Below are 26,083 nucleotides of genomic sequence, written 5' to 3' on the forward strand. Positions count from 1 at the left end.
GTGAAGGGGTTAACACTAGGGGGCGGGGAAGGGGGTTAAGTATGTTCCCTGGGTGTGTTCTAACTGTAGGGGGGTGGCCTCACTAGGGGAAATGACTGATCTTCTGCTCATACATTGTATGAACAGAAGATCAGCATTTCTCCCCCTGACAGGACCGGGAGCTGTGTGTTTACACACACTGTTCCCGGTCCCTGCTCTGTAACGAGCGATGGCGTGTGCCCGGTGGCAATCGCGCCCGCCGGGCATGCGCACGGGAGTCGAGGGAGAGCGGGGAGCGCGTCCGCCCCTAGGGGCCTGCGCGAGAGCCGGCGTATAGCTACGTACTCTCACGCAGGGGAGCTGAACTGCCGCCGTAAAACAACGGCGGCTGGTCGGCAACCAGTTAAACTAATTTTAATATTGCACAAAGATAACCCGAGCAAATCCAAGATGCGATTTTTTAATTATTTAATTTATTAAGGGAAAAAATTGTTCAAATCGGCCTGGCCCTATGTGAAAAAGTAATTGCCCCCTCTAATGAATGAACTGTGATTTTAACCAGAATTTTTGGGAAAGCTGAGTTAAATTTCACTTGCCACACCCAGGCCTGATTACTGCCAGACCTGTTGACTCAAGAAATCACATAAATAGAAGCTGTCTGACAAAGTGAAGCACACTAACAGTTCACACACAGCCACCATGCCACAATCTAAAAAAAAAAGAGCTTTCTTGTGAAAAAAAAAAAAAAAAACAAGAGCAGATTAGAAACAAAGTAATGTACATGTATAGGTCTAGGAAGGGTTTCAAAACTATTTCTAAGGCTTTGGAACTACAGTGAACCATGGGGAGAGACATTATCTACAAATGGAGATAACTTGGAACAGTGGTGAACCTTCCCTGGAGTGGCCGGCCTAAAAAATGACTCCAAGAGGTTTTAAAAGAACATCTAAAGAACTGCAGGCCTCGCTTGCCTTGGATAAGATCAGTGTTCATGATTCAACAATAAGAAAGAGACTGGGCAAAAATGGCATCAATGGGGGAGTTCCAAGGCCAAAGCCACTGCTGACCAAAAAGAACACAAAGGCTAATCTCACGTTTACTTAAATAACATCTTGATTATCCCCAAGACTTTTGGGCAAATATTCTGTGGACTGATGAGACAAAAAGTTAACAACTTTTTGTAAGGTGTGCGTCCCATTACATCTGGCATAAAACTAAAACGGCATTTCATAACAAGAACATACCAACAGTCAGACATGGTGGTAGAGTGATGGTCTGGGACTGCTTTGCAGCTTCAGGACCTGGAAAACTTCCCATAATTGATGGAACCATGAATTCTGAGCTCTACCAGAAGATCCTAAAGAAGAATGTCCAGCCATCAGTTCGTGACCTCAAGTGCACTTGAGTTATGCAGCAGGACAGTGATCCGAAACACAACAGCAAGTCCACCTCCAAATGGTTCAAACAAAGCAACATTTTGGTTTTGGAGTTGCCTATTTAAAGCCCAGACTTAAATCCAATTTCGATGCTGTATCATGACAGGCCGTTCATGATGGAAAACACTCCAATGTGGCTGAATTAAAACGATTCTGCAAAGAGGGGACCAAAATTTCTCCATAGCAATGTGAAAGACTCATTGCCAGTTATCGCAAACGCTTGATTGCAGGTGTTGCCGACCAAGTTTGGCACAATCAGTTATTAGGTTTAGGGGCAATTACTTTTTCACATAAAGCCAGGCAAGTTTGGACAGCTTTTTTGCCTTAAATGAAACAATCATTTAAAAACTGCATTTTGTATTTACTCTGGGTTATCGTTGTGTAATAATATTTGTTTGATGATCTGGGTCATTTAAGTGTAACAAATATGCAAAAAAATATGAAAGGAGGCAAATACTTTATCTCTCTCCAAAGCCCTAAATCCTGTGTCTTTCTGCTGCTCTGTTCCCCTGTTATCTGCATGATAACTTCTGGCACAGGAGATAAAGGCAACTGCAAATTTGTGTTTGGGGGGAAACTATAAATTAGCAGAGAGCTTTGGCTATTCACAGCACAGCTCTGCCAGTATTTTCTTCCTCTGCCTATGTGGAAGGGGGTGTGTGCCTTTCCTCCAATTAGCTGTCGCACAGTGTATGCCCAGACTTCACACCCAGTGCTGAAACAGGAAGAAAAAATTCTAACACAATGGTTACTTTCTAAAGAATATAGAAAACAGATATACATGTAAAACTTATGTAGAGAGATTAGTTTCATCTCTGTGTATCATCTGAGACTGTTCACTTCACCGGGTGTAGGAGAGGGTTAACATCCACTTTAAAATCACTAACTTTTTTTACACTTTTTAACTTGCAATTCTATTTTTCACATACAGTTCTGGTAGAGTAACTCTTCCTCTATAGTAACTCTTCTTTGTCTTTTTCATTGCAGGTAAATAATGAATTCCAAGCAGAAGCAACATGCTGCCAATCTTGGTGGAGGGGTGCAGACTGTTCGACACACACAGAAGGTTACAGAATGTTTAGAACAATGACATTATTGGCAAGAGCCACCAATGACAAGAAATTGCTCTTTTCAATGGTGTCATCTCTTTAACCACTTCAATACAGGGTATTTTCACACCCTTCCTGCCCAGACCAATTTTTAGTTTTCAGCACTGTCGCACTTCGAATGACAATTGCGCGGTCGTGCGAAGTCGCTCCCAAACAAAATTGACGTCCTTTTTTCCCCCACAAATAGAGCTTTCTTTTGGTGGTATTTGATCACCTCTGCGTTTTTTTTGTTTTGCGCTATAAACAAAAGAGCGACAATTTTGAAAAAAACACTATCTTTTTTACTTTTTGATTTAACCACTTAAGCCCCCGACCAATATGCTGCCTAAAGACCCAAGGGGTTTTTACAGTTCGGGACTGCGACGTGGCTCCCAAACAAAATTGGCGTCCTTTTTTCCCCACAAATAGAGCTTTCTTTTGGTGGTATTTGATCACCTCTGCGGTTTTTATTTTTTGCTATATAAACAAAAATAGAGCGACAATTTTGAAAAAAATTCAATATTTTTAACTTTTTGCTATAATAAATATCCCCCAAAAACATATATAAATTTTTGTTTTCCTCAGTTTAGGCCGATACGTATTCTTCTACGTATACTTCTACCTATTTTTGGTAACAAAAATCGCAATAATCGTTTATCGGTTGGTTTGCGCAAAATTTATAGCGTTTACAAAATAGGGGATAGTTTTATTGCATTTTTTTTTTTTTACTACTAATGGCGGCGATCAGCGATTTTTTTCGTGACTGCGACATGGCGGACACTTCGGACAATTTTGACACATTTTTGGGACCATTGTCATTTTCACAGCAAAAAATGCATTTAAATTGCATTCTTTATTGTGAAAATGACAGTTGCAGTTTGGGAGTTAAACACAGGGGGCGCTGTAACATTTAGGGTTCACTTTGTGTGTGTTTACAACTGTAGGGGGGTGTGGCTGTAGGACTGACGTCATCGATCGAGTCTCCCTTATATAAGGGATCACTCGATCGATACGCCGCCACAGTGAAGCACGGGGAAGCCGTGTTTACATATGGCTCTCCCCGTTCTTCAGCTCCGGGGAGCGATCGCGATGGAGCGGCTATAAACAAATAGCCGCGCCGGCATCCCGGATTGCTCCCCGAGGCTTACCGACCGCCGCATGTACGGGGAGGGGGGGGTCCCGATCGGACCCCCGACCCACGTCAAGCAGAGGACGTACAGGTATGTGCATGTGCCTGTCCGTGCCATTCTGCTGACGTATATTTACATGAGGCGGTCCTTAAGTGGTTAATAAATATAATTAAAAAAAACTTCTACATATTCTACACGTATTCTACATATTTTTGGTAAAAAAAAATCGCAATAAGCGTATTTGATCGGTTTGCGAAAAAGTTATAGCGTCTACAAAATAGGGAATAGAATTATGGCATTTTTATTTTTTTACTAGTAATGGCTGCGATCTGCGATTTTTTTTTTTTTATTGTGACCGTGACATTGCGGCGGACATATAGCCACACTGTTGACACATTTTTGGGACCATAAACATTTACACAGCGATTAGTGCTATAAAACTGCACTGATTACTGTGTAAATGTGACTGACGGGGAAGGGGTTAACACTAGGGGGCGCTGAAGGGGTTAAATATGTTCCCTAAAGTGTGTTCTAACTGTAGGGGGACTCACTGTAGGGGGAGGAAACCGATGTGTGTTTCTCTGTACTGGGAACACACATCTGCCTCCTCACTGCTGACAGGACATGGATCTGTGTGTTTACACACACAGATCCATGGTCCTGCCGTGATTGCTGGCAATTGTGGGTGCCCGGCGGACATCGAGGCCGCCGGGCACGCACACCGGGTGCCGAGCAATGCGGCGGGGGCACGCGCGCCCCTTTTCGGCCAGGGATGCAAGGACGTCATATGACGTCCACTCTGAAAGAGGAAAGGTTCCCCCGACATCATTTTACAATGACTCGGTAGGGAAGTGGTTAAACATTCCCTAGCCTTCCTTGAATGTCGGACGGTCTGCGCCCCTTCTTTGTCAAGAACTCAATGACTGCACAATGCTTCTGCCTGGAATCCATTATTTACCTGCAATGAAAACACGAGAGAAGAACCTATGTCATGGGGGGGGGGGAGATGTGACCATTTTCGCATTACTTTTGGTACAGTCCTCGTAGGTTATTTTACCATTGGGGGGCCTTTTTTTTTGCCTAATTTCATCTTATATCGAATTCACTTTGATGACACTTGGAGAATTAAAAATGGTTGCTGTGTGAGTCTAAAGACAGTTCTTTCAGACACTTTTGTAAATGATGTCTCGTGACTACTCCTTCACAAATCTGTGCCTTTTTTATTATTTTCTGAAAAAAAGAAAACCAAGCCGTTTTTTATGTATCTAAACAATTGCGAAGACTATTGTCCCTCTCCAAAGATTGTGTCTAGGTAGAAGGTGGTTTATTTATTTTATTTTTTCCTGAAGAATGGCAATTTTGATGCAAGTGAAATTAATCCATTATCAACAGATTAATGTAAGAGCTGTCATTAAATGAATACACACATTATTGCCTGTTTATATTTCTACATTTGTTGCAGTTGATGTGTGGATGTTCTTGATGAGAGGCTGCTTATGACCATCTGTAACTCACAAACACTACCATTTACACTTTGGTCCCTTTCACGTAGACTTTCTGATAAATTTTGCTTGTCTGTTTTTCAGGCAGACGTGATCAGAATCTCCAAGCGGTGGACAGGTGGATATAAACTGACTTGTTTCCATTCAGGTCCAGGAAAAAATTAAATGAAAAAGGGCCTTTCCTGTTTTTTTCCAGACCTAAACATGATGAATTGGAGGTAGCCTGATGTAAACCAACACCAGTCTATTTACATCTCACCACCCTTAGAGCTATCATGGTTCCATTAATGTCTGCTGGGCAGGAACTGATTGGCCCAGATGTAAAAAATTAAAAACTGACATCCGTGATATTTGGCTCCCATTCAGCAGATGATCTACTCGTGGATCCCCTGCTGATCATCCCAGACCACATCCTTGTATAAGAGCTCTTAGGGATAAATCTTAAATTCATAGAAAAACTATACATGATTATGCGGAAATTCCAGATTCTTGTTTTCACAGAGCATCTTTCTTGAAGCAGGGATTCATCATAGACTATCTGTTTTTAGGAAAGTAAAGGTTTTTGAATCGTACACAACTTTACTTTGAGAGCCTTTAGAATGAATTGAAAGCATAAAAACACAGATGCAGTATTTTGTTTTACTGAATTTCGCCTTGGGAAAACTTCTGTAATGAGTAGGTGGACTTTTAATCACTTAAGCCCCGGACCATTTGGCTGGTTAAAGACCAGACCACTTTTTGCGATTCGGCACTGCATGACTTTAACTGACAATTGCGCGGTGTGGCTCCCAAACAAAATTGACGTCCTTTTTTCCCCACAAATAGAGCTTTCTTTTGGTGGTATTTGATCACCTGCGGTTTTCATTTTTTGCGCTATAAACAAAAATAAAGCGACAATTTTGAAATAAAATGCAATACTTTTTGCTATAATAAATATCCCCAAAAATATATAAAAAAAGTTTTGTCAAGTTACCACAACAACATTATTATCTTGTATTTTTTACTCTCAAGGAGGTTGGTTGGTATCCCTCTTTTTTTAATTTGACATTGTATTTTTGAAATGTACCTGCCTACTCGCAAACTGTCCTTTTTGAAGGAAAACACATTGGCAAGTATTTACTGTAAAAATAAATTCCATTTATTCTGGCTCATAAGAAAATAAAGAGGAAGGCAACACTGGAGAACCTGCTGCAATTTGTGCAGCCTTTGGACCTCAGGGCACACATCAAATAATAGAAAACTAAAATTGGGAGCTTGAGAAGCACATACAATAGGGAGCACAATCTGGTCCTGGACTCCCAGTAGCAGATGATATATATATGTCCCCAGTCTGTGGTACTACAACAGCCTGTGTCTTCTGTCAGACCAGACTGAACCCAGGCCACTACTTTCTTGTCTTCCCTGTAGCCTTCCCTCCACGCTTCCCTGCAGCCTTCCCTGCACGCTTCCTCAGAGGCTGTAGCTCTGGTGGTGGACTTGTGGCAGGTGGAGGAGGATGCCTGACCTCCGAAAGGTCAGTATATTGGGTAAGTTGGCCCATCAAACCCTTGTTTATGGCCTTAAATATTCTGGTCTCTTATTCCCTCAAACTAAACCCCCCCAAAAAAGTGAAGTAAAATCAGTTGTATATATTTGTAAATAATGTTTTATAAGGCACATGTGAATGTGCACTGAGTAAAATGTTGAAAATCTACAATGTGTGGCTTCTTCTTTCTTTGCTCAATACCTTTTTTTTTTTTTTTTTTTTTTTTTTTTTTTGTAATTTGGTGTTTACAGTGACAATGGGGGTTATTTATTAAAGGCAAATACACTTGGCACTACAAGTGCACTAGGAGATGGCTAAAAGAAACACAAGCAGTAAATCAAATTCAAGATGTTTTCAGGACAAATTTCTTCTTTCTTTTTTTAATACAAATCAAGATTCTTCTGGCATAGCAATTGCCCCCCTACCCAAAAAATAATCCACATATTTTTGCCACACATCACGGGTGCTTTGGGGGGGCAAGCCAGTTCAGACAGCTTCCAGGGCCCGGGACTGGAATTTGGTCCTGAAGTGCGGCTTCAGGCCCAACTGATGCCATGTAATTTGGCAAATGTTTCCTTAGAAAATTTTGCAGCACACAGCACGCCATTACTATATGGTTGAGTTTATACTCCGCAAGATTTATTGATGTCTGAAACAGGCGGAACCGATTGGCCATTATGCCAGCCGATAATTAAACACCCTCCTCTAAGGTGTGAGGGTCCTTTGGGGAAATGGCCTCATCAAATGGTTTCCAAGCCCAAAAGCTTCATCTGCCACGAAAACAAACGGTAGTCCCTCAACATTGTCTGATGCAGGTGGCAATGCCAGGCCACCACTCCGTAGACGTCGGGAGAACTCCGTCTTGGAAGAGGCTCCGCCATCGGAACATCTGGCCATTTTTGCCCAACGTCCACATATAGAAAGTTATATGTCGCCGACACCACCGCCATCACTATACTAAGGAAACCCTTGTAGTTATAGTAGTAAGACCCCGAATGGGGTGGTGGGACAATGCAGACGTGCTTCCCGTCTATTGCCCCTCCGCAGTTGGGAAAGTCCCACCGCTGGGCAAGGGGAGACCACGGTTTGCCATTCCTGTGGTGTAGAAGGAAACTGTGGAGTCAAACAATAAAAAAACAATTATACAAAAACATTCTTGGCCAACATCAGTATAACATTTATTTTAAGGAGTATTTAACCACTTCCCGCCCGGCCTATAGCCAATTTACGTCCGGGAAGTGGTTGTGAAATCCTGACAGGACGTCCTGCAGGATTTCATGCCGCGCGCGCCCGTGGGGGCGCGCGGTGATGCGGGGTGTCAGTCTGACACCCTGCATCTCCGATCTCGGTAAAGAGCCTCTGGCGGAGACTCTTTACCACGTGATCAGCCGTGTCAAACCACGGCTGATCACGATGTAAACAGGAAGAGCCGTTGATGGCTCTTCCTCACTCGCGTCTGACAGACGCGAGTAAAGGAGAGCCGATCGGCGGCTCTCCTGACAGGGGGGGTTTGCGCTGATTGTTTATCAGCGCAGCCCCCCCTCGGATCGCCACACTGGACCACCAGGGAAGCCCACCCTGGACCACCAGGGTGGGCCAAAAAAAAAAAGTAAAAAAAAAAAGCATTAAAAAAAAAAGATGCCAATCAGTGCCCACAAATGGGCACTGACTGGCAACCTGGATACATCAGTGCTGCCCCACAGTGTCCATCAGTGCCACCCCACAGTGCCCATCTGTGCCACCCATAAGTATCCATCAGTGCCACCCATGAGTGCTGCCCATGAGTGCCCATCTGTGCCGCCCATGAGTGCCCAGTGCCGCCCATGAGTGCCCATCAGTGCTGCCTATGTGTGCCCATCAGTGCCGCCTATGTGTGCCCATGAGTGCCCATCAGTGCCGCGTACCAGCGCCGCCAATCGGTGCCACCTCATCTGTGCCCGTCAGTACTACCTCATCGATGTCCATCAGTGCCATCTCATCGGTGCCCATTAGTGCTGCCATATCAGTGCCCGTAATTGAAAGAGAAAACCTTATTTACAAAAAAATTAACAGAAAAAAATGAAAACATATTTTTTTTTCAAAATTTTCAGTCTTTTTTTAGTTGTTGCGCAAAAAAAATCGCAGTGGTGATCAAATACCACCAAAAGAAAGCTCTATTTGTGGGGGAAAAAAGGACGCCAATTTTGTTTGGGTACAGTGTAGCATGACCGCGCAATTGCCATTCAAAGTGTGACAGTGCTGAAAGCTGAAAATTGGCTGCGTAAATGCCTGGTATGGAAGTGGTTAAAGACAAAAATATAAGGTCCACTTAAATTCCACACCCCCTCTGATGGGCCATTGTAAAAATTTGAGGGGGGGGGGGTTCTAGATGGGTTTGGGGCCCTCAAAACTAAAGGCTCTGGCACTGTCTGAATTTAATGATAAGAAAAACATTTTTACACATTTTAGGGGGTGTTTAGGAAAAAGCACTACAATGGAGCAGACAATATATATTTTTAAGTGTGTATGGGCCAGGGAAAGCGTGCTGGAGAGGTTAGTCAAGGCAAATATGCATAAAGGCCAAAAAAAGAGCATTAAAAGCTTACAGCATGCATGGGGACATTCACACCATATTACAATCATGGTAATTAGGAAATGATGAAAGAAATAGAATAAATTAAATACATAGAATGTTATGTTTAAAGGAGAAAACTTAACTTAATATAGTCCTAGACTATAGGACTTGAATTATGGCAGAACATAATATAGTCCTAGACTATAGGACTTGAATTATGGCAGAACATATCTCTAGTATAATGATCCTCAGAGCCTGAGGAGAGATGCCTGTTGAGAACTTGAGGTCCTGCAGACTTCTCCCATCCGCCAGGAATCTCAACGTGGCAACTAGCCTCTGCTCGGCAGTGATGGCTTCCCGCATTACTGTGTCCTGCCTCGTGATATAGGGGGACACCAAAGCCAACAGACGGTGAAAAACAGGGTCCGTCATCCGGAGATAATTCCTGAAGTCATGAGGGTTATTCTCCTGGATCTCCCGCAGCAGAGGCATATGACAGAATTGGTCACGCTGGAGCAACCAAAACTTCGTCCATGAACTCCTCACCACCCTGTTCATGGACTGCACTTGGGTTAAAGCAAGAACCCCCAAACTAAGCCCCTGCACAGCACAACCTCTACGACAAGTACATACCCGCAACATGGCTAGAAAACGGTCGGCTGGTCAGAACGAACTAACAGAACGCACTGAAGAACAGCAAGGCCTATGAAGAACGACCTGAAAATCAGAAACGAACGGACAAGAACGCACTGAAAAAACAGATACAAACTCACTACACGCACTGAAAGACAGATATGAACCCACAACAGCAGAAAACGACCTTGAAAGCACGAAGACTGAAAAGCGCAAATTGTCTCTCGCCAAACTTTTACTAGCGCAAGGATCAGCAAAAACAACCCAAAGGGTGGCGCAGTTTGAATGGAACTTCCCCTTTATAGTCCCGTTGTACGTGTGGTACGTCACTGCGCTTTGGACGGGCGGTATTTGGCCTGAACGTGTGTATGCAAGGCAGGCTTGAGAGGACAGCTTAAAAAATAAAAGTAATGCAGCCATCTTATTGTTTTGGGGTTTTGACAATGTTTTTAGTGTACTAAAACTCTTAAAACGTAAAGCACCGACATGACTGTGTTTCCTAAAATTATGACCAGTGATGACTGAGTGAAGACTTATGACATTTTAACAGCTGGCGTGACTATTGTTGTACTATACAGCAATTTAGAACACAGGAGGCACGGTCACTCCTTGCAGAGTGGGCAGGATTATGGACATGTCAGCCTGTGACAAAAAAAGGCAGAGTAAAAAACTAGGCTTATTATGCAAAAGTCCCACCCCTTTTTGGAGGTGAAGCATGCATGTCTGCCAATGCTACCATGGGTCTGAACCCCTGAAAAACATTGACAGCATGCATCAGACTTGCAGGTATTTGTGCATATTTTAAAGTAAAAGAAAAATGTCTCAATAAAGATACAAATGAGTTTTACAGTAAAAAAAAGTTATTTTATTGCATTTACGCACATTTTAAGCATCCATCAGAAGTTTGTCAGGTTACAGTGACTCTACTTGCCTTGCTAACGATTTATTTTTTATTTTTCATGTGAAATGCCCTGGTAAAATCATTCACTGTTATCACTGATGATGCTGAGATTGTCCGAGTGACAGTCCACAGCCACTATTAATTTCATCCTAATTTGAACTTGTTTTCGACTTCTGCAGATTACTCACAATTTCACAATATTTACCTGCTTTATGACTTCCCAAAAAGTTTGCAGACACTTTTCAGGGATTGTCATGTAGATCTTTGACTTTACTTGACTCATCACGTTTGTTTTTTTTCTTCAGATTATTAATTCATTTATCCCAGGACCTTAAAACACCATATTTCTGTTCAAGGCTTACTACACTCAACCTTCTGGTGAGTATATACCCGAAAGGGTGTGTGACACACGGTGGCTTGTTGTTTGGAGTGAAGAGCACCTCATAGACCATCATTAACCGCTTAAGCCCCGGACCATTTTGCAGCTAAATGCCCAGGCCAGGTTTTGCGATTCGGGACTGCGTCGCTTTAACAGACAATTGCGCGGTCGTGCGACGTGGCTCCCAAACAAAATTGGCGTCCTTTTTTCCCCACAAATAGAGCTTTCTTTTGGTGGTATTTGATCACCTCTGCGGTTTTTATTTTTTGCGCTATAAACAAAAATAGAGCGACAATTTTGAAAAAAATTCAATATTTTTTACTTTTTGTTATAATAAAAATCCCCCAAAAACATATATAAAAAAAAAATTTTCCCTAAGTTTAGGCCGATACGTATTCTTCTACCTATTTTTGGTAAAAAAAATCGCAATAAGCGTTTATCGATTGGTTTGCGCAAGATTTATAGTGTTTACAAAATAGGGGATAGTTTTATTGCATTTTTATTAATTTTTTTTTTTTACTACTAATGGCGGCGATCAGTGATTTTTTTCGTGACTGCGACATTATGGCGGACACTTCGGACAATTTTGACACATTTTTGGCACCATTGTCATTTTCACAGCAAAAAATGCATTTAAATTGCATTGTTTGTTGTGAAAATGACAGTTGCAGTTTGGGAGTTAAACACAGGGGGCGCTGTAGGAGTTAAGGATCACTGTGTGTGTGTTTACAACTGTAGGGGGGTGTGGCTGTAGGAATGACGTCATCGATCGTGTCTTCCCTATAAAGGGAATGACGCGATCGATGCGCCGCCACAGTGAAGCACGGGGAAGCCGTGTTTACATACGGCTCTCCCCGTTCTTCAGCTCCGGGGAGCGATCGCGACGGAGCGGCTATAAACGAATAGCCGCGCCGTCGTCCCGGATCGCTCCCCGAGGGAACCCGACCGCCGCACGCAGCGGAGGGGGTCCCGATCGGACCCCCCACCCGCTAGAAGGCAAGGGCGTATATATACGCCCTTCTGCCTGTCCGTGCCATTGTGCGGACGTATATAGGCGTGCGGCGGTCGTTAAGTGGTTAAGCACTTGGTGGTTTCACCTGGATATCCCAGCTTCTTTCCCACACCTCTTATGAACTATGATAAGAAAGGATTGATCACGCTGAGAGAAGTGATTACTAGCGCTGCTTTAGTGAATTACAGGACTCATTCAGACCTTGTATTTTACTAATTTTTGTTTAATATATAAGATACTCATTACATGCAAAGCAAGATAGTTAAAGCTTTGATTTGTCATACGTGTGGTGATTATGGCTTACAGCTCATGAAAGCCCCAAATCCAAAATTTTAGAAAATTTGATTATTGTGAAAAGGTGCAATATGCTAGGCTCAAAGTGTCCCACTATAATCAACTAATTAAACCATAACACCTGCAAAGGGTTCCTGAGCCTTTAAATGGTCTCTGGTTCAATAGGAATCACAATCATGGGAAAGAATGCTGACCTGACAGTTGTGCAGAAAACCATCATTGACACCCTCCATAAGGAGGGAAAGCCTCAAAAGGTAATTGCAAAAGAAGTTGGATGTTCCCAAAGTGCTGTATCAAAGCACATTAATAGAAAGTTATGTGGAAGGGAAAAGTGTGGAAGAAAAAGGTGCACAAGCAGCAGGGATGGCCGCAGCCTGGAGAGGACTGTCAGGAAAAGGCCATTCACAAGTGTTGGGGACTTTCACAAGGAGTGGACTGAGGCTGGAGTCAGTGCATCAAGAGTCCCCACACACAAACGGATCCTGGACATGGGCTTCAAATGTCGTATTTCTCTTGTCAAGCCACTCCTGAACAACAAACGTCAGAATCGTCTTACCTGGGCTAAAGACCCACACGGTCTGTTGCTCAGTGGTCCAAAGTCCTCTTTTTTGATGAGAGCAAATTCCGGGTCCTTGGATACCAAGGACCCGGAAAATGGAGTTAGAATGGAGAGGCACACACTGCAAGATGCTTGAAGTCCAGTGTGAAGTTTCCAGTCTGTGTTGATTTGGGGAGCCATGCCATCTGCTGGTAATGTCCACTGTGCTTTATTAAGTCCAGGGTCAACACAGCCATCTACCAGAAGATTTAGGAGCACTTCATGCTTCATTCCACAGATGAGCTCTATGGGGATGCTGACTTCATTTTCCAGCAGGAATTGGCACCTGCCCACACTGCCAACAGCACCAAAACCTGGTTCAATGACCCTGGGATTACTGTGCTTGATTAGCCAGCAAACTTGCCTGAGCTGAACCCATAGAGAATCTATGGGACATTGCCAAGAGAAAAATAAGACATGAGAAGGCTGCTATTGAATCATCCTGGTCTTCCATAACACCTCAGCAGTGCCACGGGCTGATGGCTTCCATGCAACACCACATTCAGGCAGTAATTGCTGCAAAAGGGCCCAAACCAATTACAGAGTACATATTCATGCCTATACTTTTCAGAGGTCCGATATTGTTCTATGTACAATCCTTGTTTTATTGATTGCATGTAATCTAATTTTTTGAGAATGTGGATTTGGGGTTTTCATGAGCTGTAAGCCATAATCATCACAAGTATGAAAAATCACGGCTTGAACTATCTTGCTTTGCATGTAATGAGTCTATCTCATATATTCGTTTCACCTTTTAAGTTGCATTAGTGAAATGAACATTTGCATGATATTCTAATTTTTTGAGTTTCACCTGTATAAGACACCTACTGTATAGAGTTAATGCTTAACAAGTACTCTAGCTCTTATGTATTTCTTGCTCATACATCACGGGACACAGCCTTAATTACTTAATGGGTTATGTCACCACAGGTGATTGGACACTGGCAAACCCAATTAGAATTGAGTTCCTCCCCTATATAACCCCTCCCAAATGGAGAGTACCTCCGTTTTTTCACCAGTGTCTAAGGTGGTTGGTCACATTGAACATGTGCTAAGAAGAAAAAGCTCCTTTGATGGTCTTCTGCAGGGGTCTAGGAGCTTTGACCGGTTCCATACCTCTGGCCGATATCAAAAGCCTAAGATGGGTGGTACCCGGGCCTCGTGTAAAGAAGAAACAAGGTTTCCCTGTAATGTCTCTCTGTGGAGGTCTGGCATCCAGGCTTTGGTGTACTAATGCAACTGTGGCACGAAAAGTTACTGGCAGTCTTCTGCAGGTCTAGGTATGAGGTTCCATTCTGAGAAAATGTGGGCTCTCAGGCTCAGTCCTATCCACTCTGGTTAATGCTAGGAAGCTACCCTCCAGGCTCATTTACTACAGAATCTGGAAGGCATATGTTTTCTGGTGTGAACCCAGAAGATGGCATCCTAGGAAGTACAGTCAGGTCCATAAATATTGGGACATTGACACAATTCTAATATTTTTGGCTCTATACACCACCACAATGTATTTGAAATGAAACAAACAAGATGTGCTTTAACTGCAGATGCAGACTTTCAGCTTTAATTTGAGGGTTTTTACATTCAAATCAGGTGAACGGTGTAGGAATTACAACAGTTTTTATCTGTGCCTTCCACTTTTTAAGGGACCAAAAGTAATGGGACAATTGGCTGCTCAGCTGTTCCATGGCCAGGTGTGTTATTCCCTCATTATGCCATTTACAAGGAGCAGATACAAGTTCATTTCAAGTGTGCTATTTGCATTTGGAATCTGTTGCTGTCAACTCTCATGAGATCCAAAGAGCTGTTATTATCGGTGAAGCAAGCCCTCATTAGGCTGAAAAAACAAAACAAACCCATCAGAGAGATGGCAAAAACATTAGGTGTGGCCAAATCAACTGCTTGGAACATCCTTAAAAAGAGAGAACGCAACAGAGAGCCCAGCAACACCGGAAGACCACAGAAAACGACTGTGGTGGATGACCGACAAATTCTTTCCCTGGTGAAGAAAACGCCCTTCACAACAGTTGGCCAGATCAAGAACACTCTCCAGGAGGTAGGTGTATGTGTGTCAAAGAGTGAATACAGAGGATTCACCACAAGATGTAAACCATTGGTGAGCCTCAAAAACAGGAAGGCCATATTGGGGTTTGCCAAACAACATCTAAAAAATCCTTCACAGTTCTTTAACAACATCCTATGGACAGATGAGACCAAGATCAACTTGTACCAGAGTGATGAGAAGAGAAGAGTATGAAGAAGGAAAGGAACTGCTCATGATCCAAAGCATACCACCTCATCAGTGAAGCATGGTGGTGGTAGTGTCATGGCGTGGGCATGTATGGCTGCCAATGGAACTGGTTCTCTTGTATTTACTGATGTGACTGCTGACAAAAGCAGCAGGATGAATTCTGAAGTGTTTCGGGCAATATTATCTGCTCATATTCAGCCAAATGCTTCAGAACTCATTGGACGGTGCTTCACAGTGCAGATGAACAATGACCCGAAGCATACTGCGAAAGCAACCAAAGGTCAATCACCTAACCTGAATCCGATTGAGCATGCATTTCACTTGCTGAAGACAAAACTGAAGGGAAAATGCCCCAAAAACAAGCAGGAACTCAAGACAGTTGCAGTAGAGGCCTGGCAGAGCATCACCAGGGATTGAACCCAGCGTATGGTGATGTCTATGCTATCCAGACTTCAGGCTGTAATTGACTGCAAAGGATTTGCAACCAAGTATTAAAAAGTGAAAGTTTGATTTATGATTGTTAATCTGTCCCATTTACTTTTGGTCCCTTAAAAAGTGGGAGGTACATATACAAACTGTTGTAATTCCTACACTGTTCACCTGATTTGGATGTAAATACCTTCAAATTAAAGCTGAAAGTCTGCAGTTAAAGGATTTGTTTGTTTAATTTCAAATCCATTGTGGTGGTGTATAGAGCCAAAAAGATTAGAATTGTGTCGATGTCCCAATATTTATTGACCTGACTGTATGTCATTAATAGGATTCTTGCCTTTCTTCAGTTGGCCTTAAATATGAAGTTGGCCTTGAGCACTATCAAGGGCCAAATCTCTGCTTTATCGGTATTCTTTCAAAAACCGCTTGCCTTTCATTCCCTAGTCCGGGCCTTTTTTCAGGGAGCACTGCGTTTGAATCCGCTGGTTAAGTCTCCCGTGTGCCCATGGGATTTGAATTTTGGTATTGTCTGTTTTACAGAAACTATCTTTTGAACCATTACATCATGCTTATTTAAGTCTTTTGACAAAGAAACTGTTTTTTCTCGTAGCCATATCCTCAGCAAGGAGGGTATCGGAATTGGCGGCTCTTTCGTGTAAAGAACCGTATATGATTATTCATGATGACAGGGTGATGCTACGTCCTCATCTGACTTTTTTACTCAAGGGGGTTTCAGGACTTCATCTGAATCAAGATATAGTCCTACAGTCTTTTTTTTTTTTCCAGATCCTCAGTCTGCAGAGGAAGAGAGTCTACACTCTCTAGATGTTGTTAGAGCGGTAAAAGTTTATCTGCAAGCTACAGCTCAGAAACGAAAGACTGATTTTCTGTGTATTCTGCCACAGGGCCCAAGGAAGGGCCAGGCAGCGTTGATATTTACTATTGCATGTTCGATTCGACAAGTCATTATTCAGGCCTATGATTTCGAAAAGAAGATTCCTCCTTTTCAGGTGAAAGCGCACTCAACTAGAGCAGTTGGTGATTCATGGGCAGTGCATCAACAGGCCTCCATGGCTCAAATCTGTAAGGCTGCTACTTGGTCTTCAGTCTATACATTTACTAAGTTCTACCATGTAGATGTGAGAGGGTACGAGGATGCCGCCTTTAGGCGTAGCGTAGTGCAGGCAGCAGTATAGATCCTCTGGCCCAATGGCGGTCTTATTCTGATCTGTGTCTCCCTCCCCTCATTTTAAGCATTACTATGGAACATCCCATTAAGTAATTAAGGCTCTGTGTCCCGTGATGTATGAGCAAGAAAATAGGATTTTTTAATACAGCTTACCTGTAAAATTCTTTTCTTGGGAATACATCGAGACACAGAGCTCCCGCCCCTCTTCGGAGTTAAACATGGGACACTTATTGCTTTGCTATAAAACTGAGGTACTCTCCATTTGGGAGGGGTTATATAGGGAAGGAACTCAATTCTAATTGGGTTTGCCAGTGTCCAATCACCTGTGGTGACTACATAACCCATTAAGTAATTGAGGCTCTGTGTCCTGTGATGTATTCCCAAGAAAATAATTTTACAGGTAAGCTGTATTAAAAGATCCTATTGTTCTTTATTTTGCTGTTGACTATGTACCTTAGTGATTGCATAATGGCTGTGTGTACACTGAACCCATATCCTGATAAAAATCCCCCTGATCTTGCCCATCTCACATAAAAACAGAAACCCTAAATTACTTGAGAATTATATAATTCTAAGAAATCCTCTGTAGGTGACCCTCTAAGTCTTACTCTGTGTTCTATTCCTTTTTTTTTGTTTACAAACTTTTTTATTTGGTACAACATGGTGGTACAAAAAGCTAAATGGCATACAAAAAAAGAGTACACATAAGAAAATGTCCAGGAGTCAAAAAATAGACAATAGTAAACTATACCAATCTTATGTAACATTAATAAAACATAGTTCTAAAGAGTAGAGAATTAAGATGAGGGTCAAAAAGTAGATATAAAACCATAAGTGTTATTAGGATAAACAGATCAGCAAAAGGAATTATGCGATTTAGATGGGATTAAAGAAAGTAGCAGAATGTTCAAACCATGGGTCCCATTTTTTATTATATATATGGATCGAATTTTGAACAATGTGATAGATTGTTTCCATAAGGTTTATATTGTTAATTCTTGTTTTCAATTGATCTAATGGAACTGTGGGGGATTTCCAGTGAAAAGCAAACAGCCAGTGGATCGCAACACATATTGTGTGGATTAGTCTCATGTGCTGTATGGGGAGGACTATAATAGGGGAGAACAGAAGACAGTTCTGAACTGTCAGTTTGACATTGTAGTTTGAAATCTTAGAGGCAAATTTCTCAAGTTGTTTCCATATATATGTGATTCTATCACAGTCCCAGAAAGTGTGTGAGAATGAACCAATGGAGTTGCAGTTTCTGAAGCATAGTTGTGAAACGGTAGGAAATATTACATGTAGTTTTAACTGGGGTATAGTACCATCTGGTGAATAGTTTCAGTGCAGTTTCCTTAATAGAAATTAATCTAGTGCATTTGTGAAGGTTGTTGATAGATTCTTCCCAGTCATCTGGGGAATAAGAGAAGGATATCTCCTGTTCCCATTTCTGCATGTAAGAAAGTTTCGGAGAATCTGTGTTATTAATGAGATTGGGGTACATCTCAGAAATAAAGCCACGTTTTCTAGGGGATTTCAGACAAAGTTTTTCAAAAAAGGAAGGTGGGTTTGTGTCTGTAGTCTGAACGTATGTGTTAAAGAAGTGTCTAATCTGTAGAAAGTTGTGAAATTCTGTGTTGGGAATTTGATATTTAGATTTCAACGAGGAGAAGGGAAATGAAGTTATTGTTTTCTAGAAAGTTGAATAGGGAAGTCTGATTATTACTGATCCACCAAGAAAAGTCTCCCAAGCCCTTGGTGTATTGATGAAATTTCGGGTCACCAATGAAGGATGCATGTGGATGAGATTTAGTGATGAGATGGTATTTTCCACTGTATAATTTCCATAATTGGTATGATTGTGACACTATATGGTTAAGGGATTCTATAGCGTGATTAGGAATTTTATTTCCCCAAAGGATCCCGGAAATAGAATAGGGAAGGATCGAATCTCTCTCGAATGCTACCCATGGGAGATTAGGGTTGGAAATGTGCCATTGTGCCATTTGAGACCATCTGGCGGCTAGGTAGTATAGCCAAAAATCCGGGAGGCCCAAACCCCCATCCTTATGGGATTTAAATAAAATAAAACAGACCTGGAAAGACGAGGGTGTGAGTCTGCCCAAATGTATTTATGAATATCAGACTGGAATTTTGTAATCAGAATTTTGTTGATTCTAATTGGAAGTGCTAGAAACATGTAAAGAAGTTTTGGCAATATTATCATTTTTACCGCTGTGATTCTACCAAGGAATGAGATGTTGAAGGTTTCCACATTCTAATGCCGCGTACACACCATCGCTTTCTGCGATGGAAAAATGCGACGCTTTATGTGCTTTAAAAAAACGTCATTTTTCAAACTTCAATTTGAACGACGTAGCATACACACCATCGCTTTTTCACAACACTCTAGCACAGCGCAGTTCCGTCAATCACGCACGACGTCACTATAAAGGGTCGTTTCCATGCGGAAGACGGCCTCTTTTGCTGATATCGTGTTGCTGCGTGTTAGTAAAAGTTTGGTGAGATACGATTCGTGATTTTCAGTGACTGTGCTTTAAATTTCGTTTTCTGTCGTACAGTTTGTCTATTTGTTGTCGGATCTGTGATACAGTGCTTGTACTAAGGACGTATTTGTTTTGGCATTACGTTTTGTGTGCACGGTGCTGTTTAGCAGGTCGTTCTTCAAAGGCCATTCTGTACTTCAGGGCGTAATTTTTAGTCTGATCTGATTTGACGACCGTTTTCTAGCCATGTTGCGGGTACGAACTCGTCGCCGAGATCGTGCTGTGCTTGTTGTTAGGATGTGTGCTGCATCCCAGCGACGGTCCATGAACAGGGTGAGGAGGAGGTTGTGGACCAAGAACTGGTTGCTACGCAGGGACCAGTTCTCTCATATGCCTCTGCTGCGGGAGATCCGAGAAAATAACCCTGATGATTTCAGGAATTTTCTTAGGATGTCTGACCCCGTATTTCAGCAGCTTTTGGCTTTGGTGTCGCCATATATCACCAGGCAGGACACCGTTATGCGGGAAGCCATCACTGCTGAGCAGAGGCTAGTTGCTACGTTGCGCTACCTTGCAACAGGGAGAAGTCTGCAGGACTTGAAGTTCTCGACGGGCATCTCCCCCCAGGCTCTGGGCCTCATAATCCCGGAGACCTGTTCGGCCATCATTCAGGTTCTTCAGGAGGACTATGTTAAGGTAAGTGGTGTTCTTTCAATGGTCAAACTATGGCCCAAAAAAAGTTTAAAAAAAATGTTTCTAATATGCTCAGAATGCTCGCTTTGTCTCTATGTATGCTGTTCTACACAATTTGTAAAGCCCTACATGTTTATTTAATTTAGCCAACCTGTCCATCATTCTATGTTGTGGCCAAACCCACCTAGCATAGTCCCTATATCCCCGTTTATTTGTGGCCTCCATTGTAGTGCTGCATTTTGTGTGTCCCTATATCCCCGTTTATTTGTGGCCTCCATTGTAGTGCTGCATTTTGTGTGTCCCTATATCCCCGTTTATTTGTGGCCTCCATTGTAGTGCTGCATTTTGTGTGTCCCTATATCCCCGTTTATTTGTGGCCTCCATTGTAGTGCTGCATTTTGTGTGTCCCTATATCCCCGTTTATTTGTGGCCTCCATTGTCAAACCCCCCCCCCCCCCCCCCTAGATTTTTGAACTACATAATAATAATTATTTTTCTTATTATTTTATCTTTTTTGTGGGGTTGTTTCTCAGGTGAGAAACTCATCTTGGGCCCCCACTCCCCCTAAATATATTTTTTTAACATCAGAGGGGGTGATTAATATGCTTAGTGTTCACATGTTATTTTTTAATACTAACCTTTTTTGTGGAATTGTTGGTGGGATCCCTTGAAATTTTAGCTATATTCTGTTCAAAATGTTTGTTTGAATGGATTTTTTATTTTCTTTCTATCCAGTTCCCCACCACGCCACAGGAATGGCAGACTGTGGCAGCGGACTTCTCCCAGCGTTGGAACTTTCCGAACTGCGGAGGAGCCATTGATGGCAAGCACATCCGCATTGTGCCCCCACCCCATAGTGGATCCCATTTCTTCAATTACAAGGGGTTCCACAGCGTTGTTTTGATGGCGGTGGTCTCTGCCAATTACGAGTTCATGTACGTGGATGTTGGGAAAAATGGCCGGATGTCGGACGGCGGTGTCTTTGCGGAGACGGAGTTCGCCCAACGGCTTCGGTCGGAGGACCTAGGATTGCCACCTGCGGAGGAGAACGAAGAGGGTCTGCCCTTCGTGTTTGTTGCAGATGAGGCTTTTGGTTTGGGTCCCCACCTCATGAGGCCATTTCCCGTACGCACCCTCACCCATGAGAGGAGGGTTTTTAATTATCGGCTGGCCAGAGCAAGACGTGTGGTAGAGAATGCCTTTGGAATCATGGCCAGCCGATTCCGATTGTTTTTAACAGCAATAAACCTTGCGGAATACAAATGGAATTACATCATTTTTTAAAGAGAAATTCACAAACTTATCTGACGGTATTGCCTGATGAGGCTGATGTTGTGGCTCCGGAGCCGGGACATCAGGCTAGCCATAGAGGCTTGGCCCCCCAAACCGCACGTGCAGTGCGTCAATCATATGTGGACTATTTTATGGGGAGGGGGGCCATTGAAATGCCCGATCTTGACTAAAGAATAAAATTTACTTTTTGTTTGATTAAACAGTGTTTATTTTTTGGATTTTCTTTATTTGTAAGTTTTGGGGGGTAATGTTTCTTTTTCCTAGGTTCTCATCCAGCCATGTGTTTGGGATGTCATAAATTCCCATGAGTGTTAAATCTTAATAACTCTACAAATATGCCTGAGTAATTGAATGAGTCTGCATTGATACCAATAACTACACACAAATTGTTTGGAGTCCAAAATTGTATTTATTTTTTACTTTTTTTTTTTTTGATTATTACAAAATAGAATCATTTTTTTGTATTTTTTTGTATTTTTTTTATTAGTACAAAATATATTTTGTTCTTTTTTTTGTCTTTTTTTTGATTAGTACAAAATATTCTTTTTTTTGTCTTTTTTTTGATTAGTACAAAATATCTTTTTTTTTTTTTTTTTTTTTGGTGTTTTTAAAATTCAAGGGAAATAAAAATAACACAAACAATTAAACCCTCCCCAAAACATTAATACATTTTTTAAGCTGCCGTTCCAGCGTCTTCGCTTTGTGGCGTATTTCCCGGCAGGCCAGACGTATGTCCTCGACTTGGGCCCTGCAGGTGAGAACCTCGCCGATGAGGAGCTGGGCACTATACGTGTCCAGTCCCTGACCAGCCCGATTTCCTCCTGAAATGTGGAACCAAAACATGTGTTAAAAGATTGTATGCCTATATCTATATTCACTGAAAATGTGGTATATGTTACTTTACCGGATGTTGTGGCAGGTTCCTCTTCATCTACATCCCTCGGGGGTGTGGCTTGATTGGCTTGTGCCTCCTGCCTTTCTGCTTCATTGTGCCCTACAAGATTGAAGAAAGGGAAAACATGAGGTTAAAACATTACGAGCGGCCTGAAATGACCCAAAAATATTCAGAAATTATAAACAAAAGGGCAATATTGTTGATTTTTAAACAATTATCAAGAAAATAGACCAGTATTTAATCCATTCACAAAGTAATGTCAAATCTGTTGACCAAATTTTTTTTATTATATATGTAAGCTAACCAAGTCTCCCCTGGATCTGCTCACCCCTGTGTGTGACCCAACATAGGTTGTGATTGTGACAAACAATTGTGCTACTGAGTACACATGTTCAATAAAAAAAGGAGTAGCAAACGCTCCTTTTTGGGAATCTCAAGGTATTTACGTTTCTTATAAAATAAGCTGAAACACATTTACATCAATACCAGAATTGAATACACCTTTTTTTAAGCCCCAAAAATGTCACAACTTTCATATTTGTGTCGACTAATTGGTCATAGGAGTCGTCGTTCATTCGCCCACAATTCCTAAATTTACGATTTTAGTTCAGATACAGTGCTTCAACTCCCCTTTGCACATGCAAACTAGGCATGATGCCATTTCTCATTAATATGGTATTGGATTATTGAAAGTCAGCGAATGAACGACGACTACGACGACTGCATCATGCGTCCACATTCATAATATTCATTATGGTCAACCTGCAAAAATAAAAAACATGGCACAAAGAACACACCAAAATAATTAATACACATGGAAAAAACTTACTTCTTCTTCGAATCACCCTATTAATTTTGGCAAGTTGGTGGGGTTCCCTTTTTTTTAAATCCGACCACCTTTTGCGCAGGTGCTCTCTGCTCCTGGTTTTCCCAAACTTCCGCTGGAGCCTACGGATGACCTTCTCCATAATTTGTGCTTTTACTTTATTGGGATGCATGTAGGGGCCATGCTTGGCATCATAGTCCTCCCTCCTCAATATGGTGACCATCTCCACCATTTCATTAAAACTCATGTTGGAGGCTCTGCAGCGGAATCTGCGGCGTGGTTGGGCCTGGCCTGCCTCCTGGCTTGAGCTGGAATACACCTCCATGTTGTCCATCTTTTCTCACTCACCAAACGACAGAGAAGGGGCGTGGAAAGGACGATACCGAACGTCAGGGGCGGGGTGTCGTGCGGAGCGTCACGCGTGCGTAGTGTAAAAGGGATGGGACGTGTTTGTAAACGGTGTGCATAGTCTGTGGAAGAAGGCGTAAATCACGATCTTTCATAACGACGATACGTAAGTTTTTTATTCCGACTTTATTATAGTGAAGAGGGAATGAGTTTGTGGGCTAGTTAGGGGAAGTAAGCTAGTGGCTTTAATTACATTATGTTTTGGCTTCTGTTTCATGTGCAGAAAGAATGGATCCCTTCAAGGATGCTGATTTCCTCACAGAATTCATACAAAAATGGAAGGAACATCCTGTTCTGTGGCAAACCAAAAACACAATAAATAAAAACAAAGATGAATGAATGAATGAATGAATGAAAAACTTATAAAGCGCGGCGCATGCGAACTGAATCGCTTCTGGGCGCTAGTTGTTCGTGTCTCATGACATCAAAAGAGCAGAGTTTTGATCCGTCTTCTGAAAGTCAGATGGTTTTCCTCCAACCGAATGCTGGTTGGTAAAGCGTTCCATAGTCTAGGACCCTGAAAAGCAAACCTTCTTTCTCCTTTGGACTTGTATTTGGTTTTTGGTACCCTGACCAGATTTTGGTCGGTGGATCGCAGAACGCGATTCGAATTGTGAGGTTCTATCTTGTCGCAAAGATATTGCGGCGCCTTCCCATGGATGCACTTATGTGTCAGGCAGAGTGCTTTAAATGCAATTCTGTCTTTTACTGGCAGCCAGTGAAGGGTTCTCAACGAAGGTGAGATTGATTCCCATTTTTTTTTCCCAGTCACCAGTCTGGCGGCCGTATTCTGAACGACTTGCAGACGGGAGATTTGGTACTTTGGGAGTCCGAGGTACAGGGCGTTAGCATAGTCCAGTCTGGAATTCACGATTGTTCCCACCACGACTGCTACGTCTTCTTTGGGGATAAATGGAATAAGTCTGCGTAGTAGGCGCAACAGATGGTGCGCTCCGCTGACTACTGACCCTATTTGTGCGTCCATTGTCATGAAGGTGTCGAAGATGACCCCGAGACTTTTGACTTTGGAGCTAGGGGTGATGATTTGGCCCAGAATGGGCGGGGGTGTCCAGGTTGATGCCAGGGAAAAAGCTAAAGAGAGCATGCTTGTTTTTCTGAAAACAAGGGTCCCCAACACCACAACAGACACAGCGAAAAGCAAAATAAATTCCATCAGGGGCACCTACAGGGCCCAACGGGTCCAAGTCCTGGCCTCAATGCGGTCTGGGGCTGCAGCTGACTCCATATACAAACCAACCCTGTGGTACTACAGTCAGCTGCAGTTCCTGGACGACCACATTGAGACCAGGGCATCCATGTCTACCCTTCCCCCAAGAGGTAGCTCCCAGCTTCCCAGCAGCCAATCCTCCAGTGTTCCCTGCAGACAAGAGCAGGCAAGCTCGGAGGAAGAGCAAGAGTTCCTGGAGGACCCCAATTGTGAGCCATGGAGAATGGTATGTGTTTTTTGTATGAATTTAGTTAGTATATGACAAGTATAGTAATAATGTTAAATGTATGTTACTATTGTTCTAAATTCTATGTGAATCTCCTAAGTTTAGGGATAGGATCAATAGTCAGTAGTGGCAAAACATGATGGGGACAAAATTGGCAAATTAATAATGTTTATGAAGGAGTGGGTGGCATTTTCAGATAGGCCAGTAGGGGGGAGTAACGCAATACACCTGCAAGGGGTCCCAGATGGAAGACACCCTTTTTGAGTACTATCTAGTTGACACTAAATTTAATATTAAATTTTTGGGGGAAAAGGCCACTTATTTGCTAAATTAGGCATGCAACAACCCACATAATTCCAGGGGGACCATGTCTGAAGGTGTTTAAGGGGCCACATAATTAGGGATGGCGACCCTGTGTGTAATATATATTGACATTCAATTTGCATCACTCATGATTTTAAAAATGTGTGTGATTAATGACAAACACAAATAAAATATGTTCCTTTTTTTGATACACAGGCAGACCCAAGCCAGGAAGAGCCAGGGCCCACAGGGAGCCAGGAAGAGACAGGGCCCACAGGGAGCCAGGAGGAGCCAGGGCCAACTGCAAGGCAGGAGGTGGCAGAGTCCACTGGGAGCCAGGAGGTGGCAGGCCCCAGTGGGACCCAGGAGGCACGCCGGCGGGATACCATCTCCCGGATCCCTCCATTCCGCAATCCCAATAAACGGCTCAGGAGTATGCGACAAATGGAGGAGGAGACCCAGGGCCTGCTTCGCCAAGCTACTGCAGCCATCCGAGAGCCACCCAGTGAAGTTGAGGGGTTCGCAGCGCTCATTGCAGCCAGGCTCTACAATCGAGCAGAGCCAGCGTGTGCGCTGCGAACTCCTCATCTTCCAAGCCATAAGCATGGCATCCCTGGGGCAGCTCGATGACGACACCCACATTGTGCGGATTGCTCCTCCTGTCCTTGCTGCTCCTCCTGCTCCTGCTCCTGCTCCTCCACTTCATGAGGCTGCTCTGGCTCCTGCCACCTCATCTCCTCCAGGAACCCAGCCCCCAAGGACTCGGGCTACAGGGAAGACTGCAGGGAAGGCTGCTGGGAAGAA

This window comes from Rana temporaria, chromosome 13, assembly GCF_905171775.1.
Source record: "Rana temporaria chromosome 13, aRanTem1.1, whole genome shotgun sequence".
Lineage (NCBI taxonomy): Eukaryota > Metazoa > Chordata > Amphibia > Anura > Ranidae > Rana > Rana temporaria.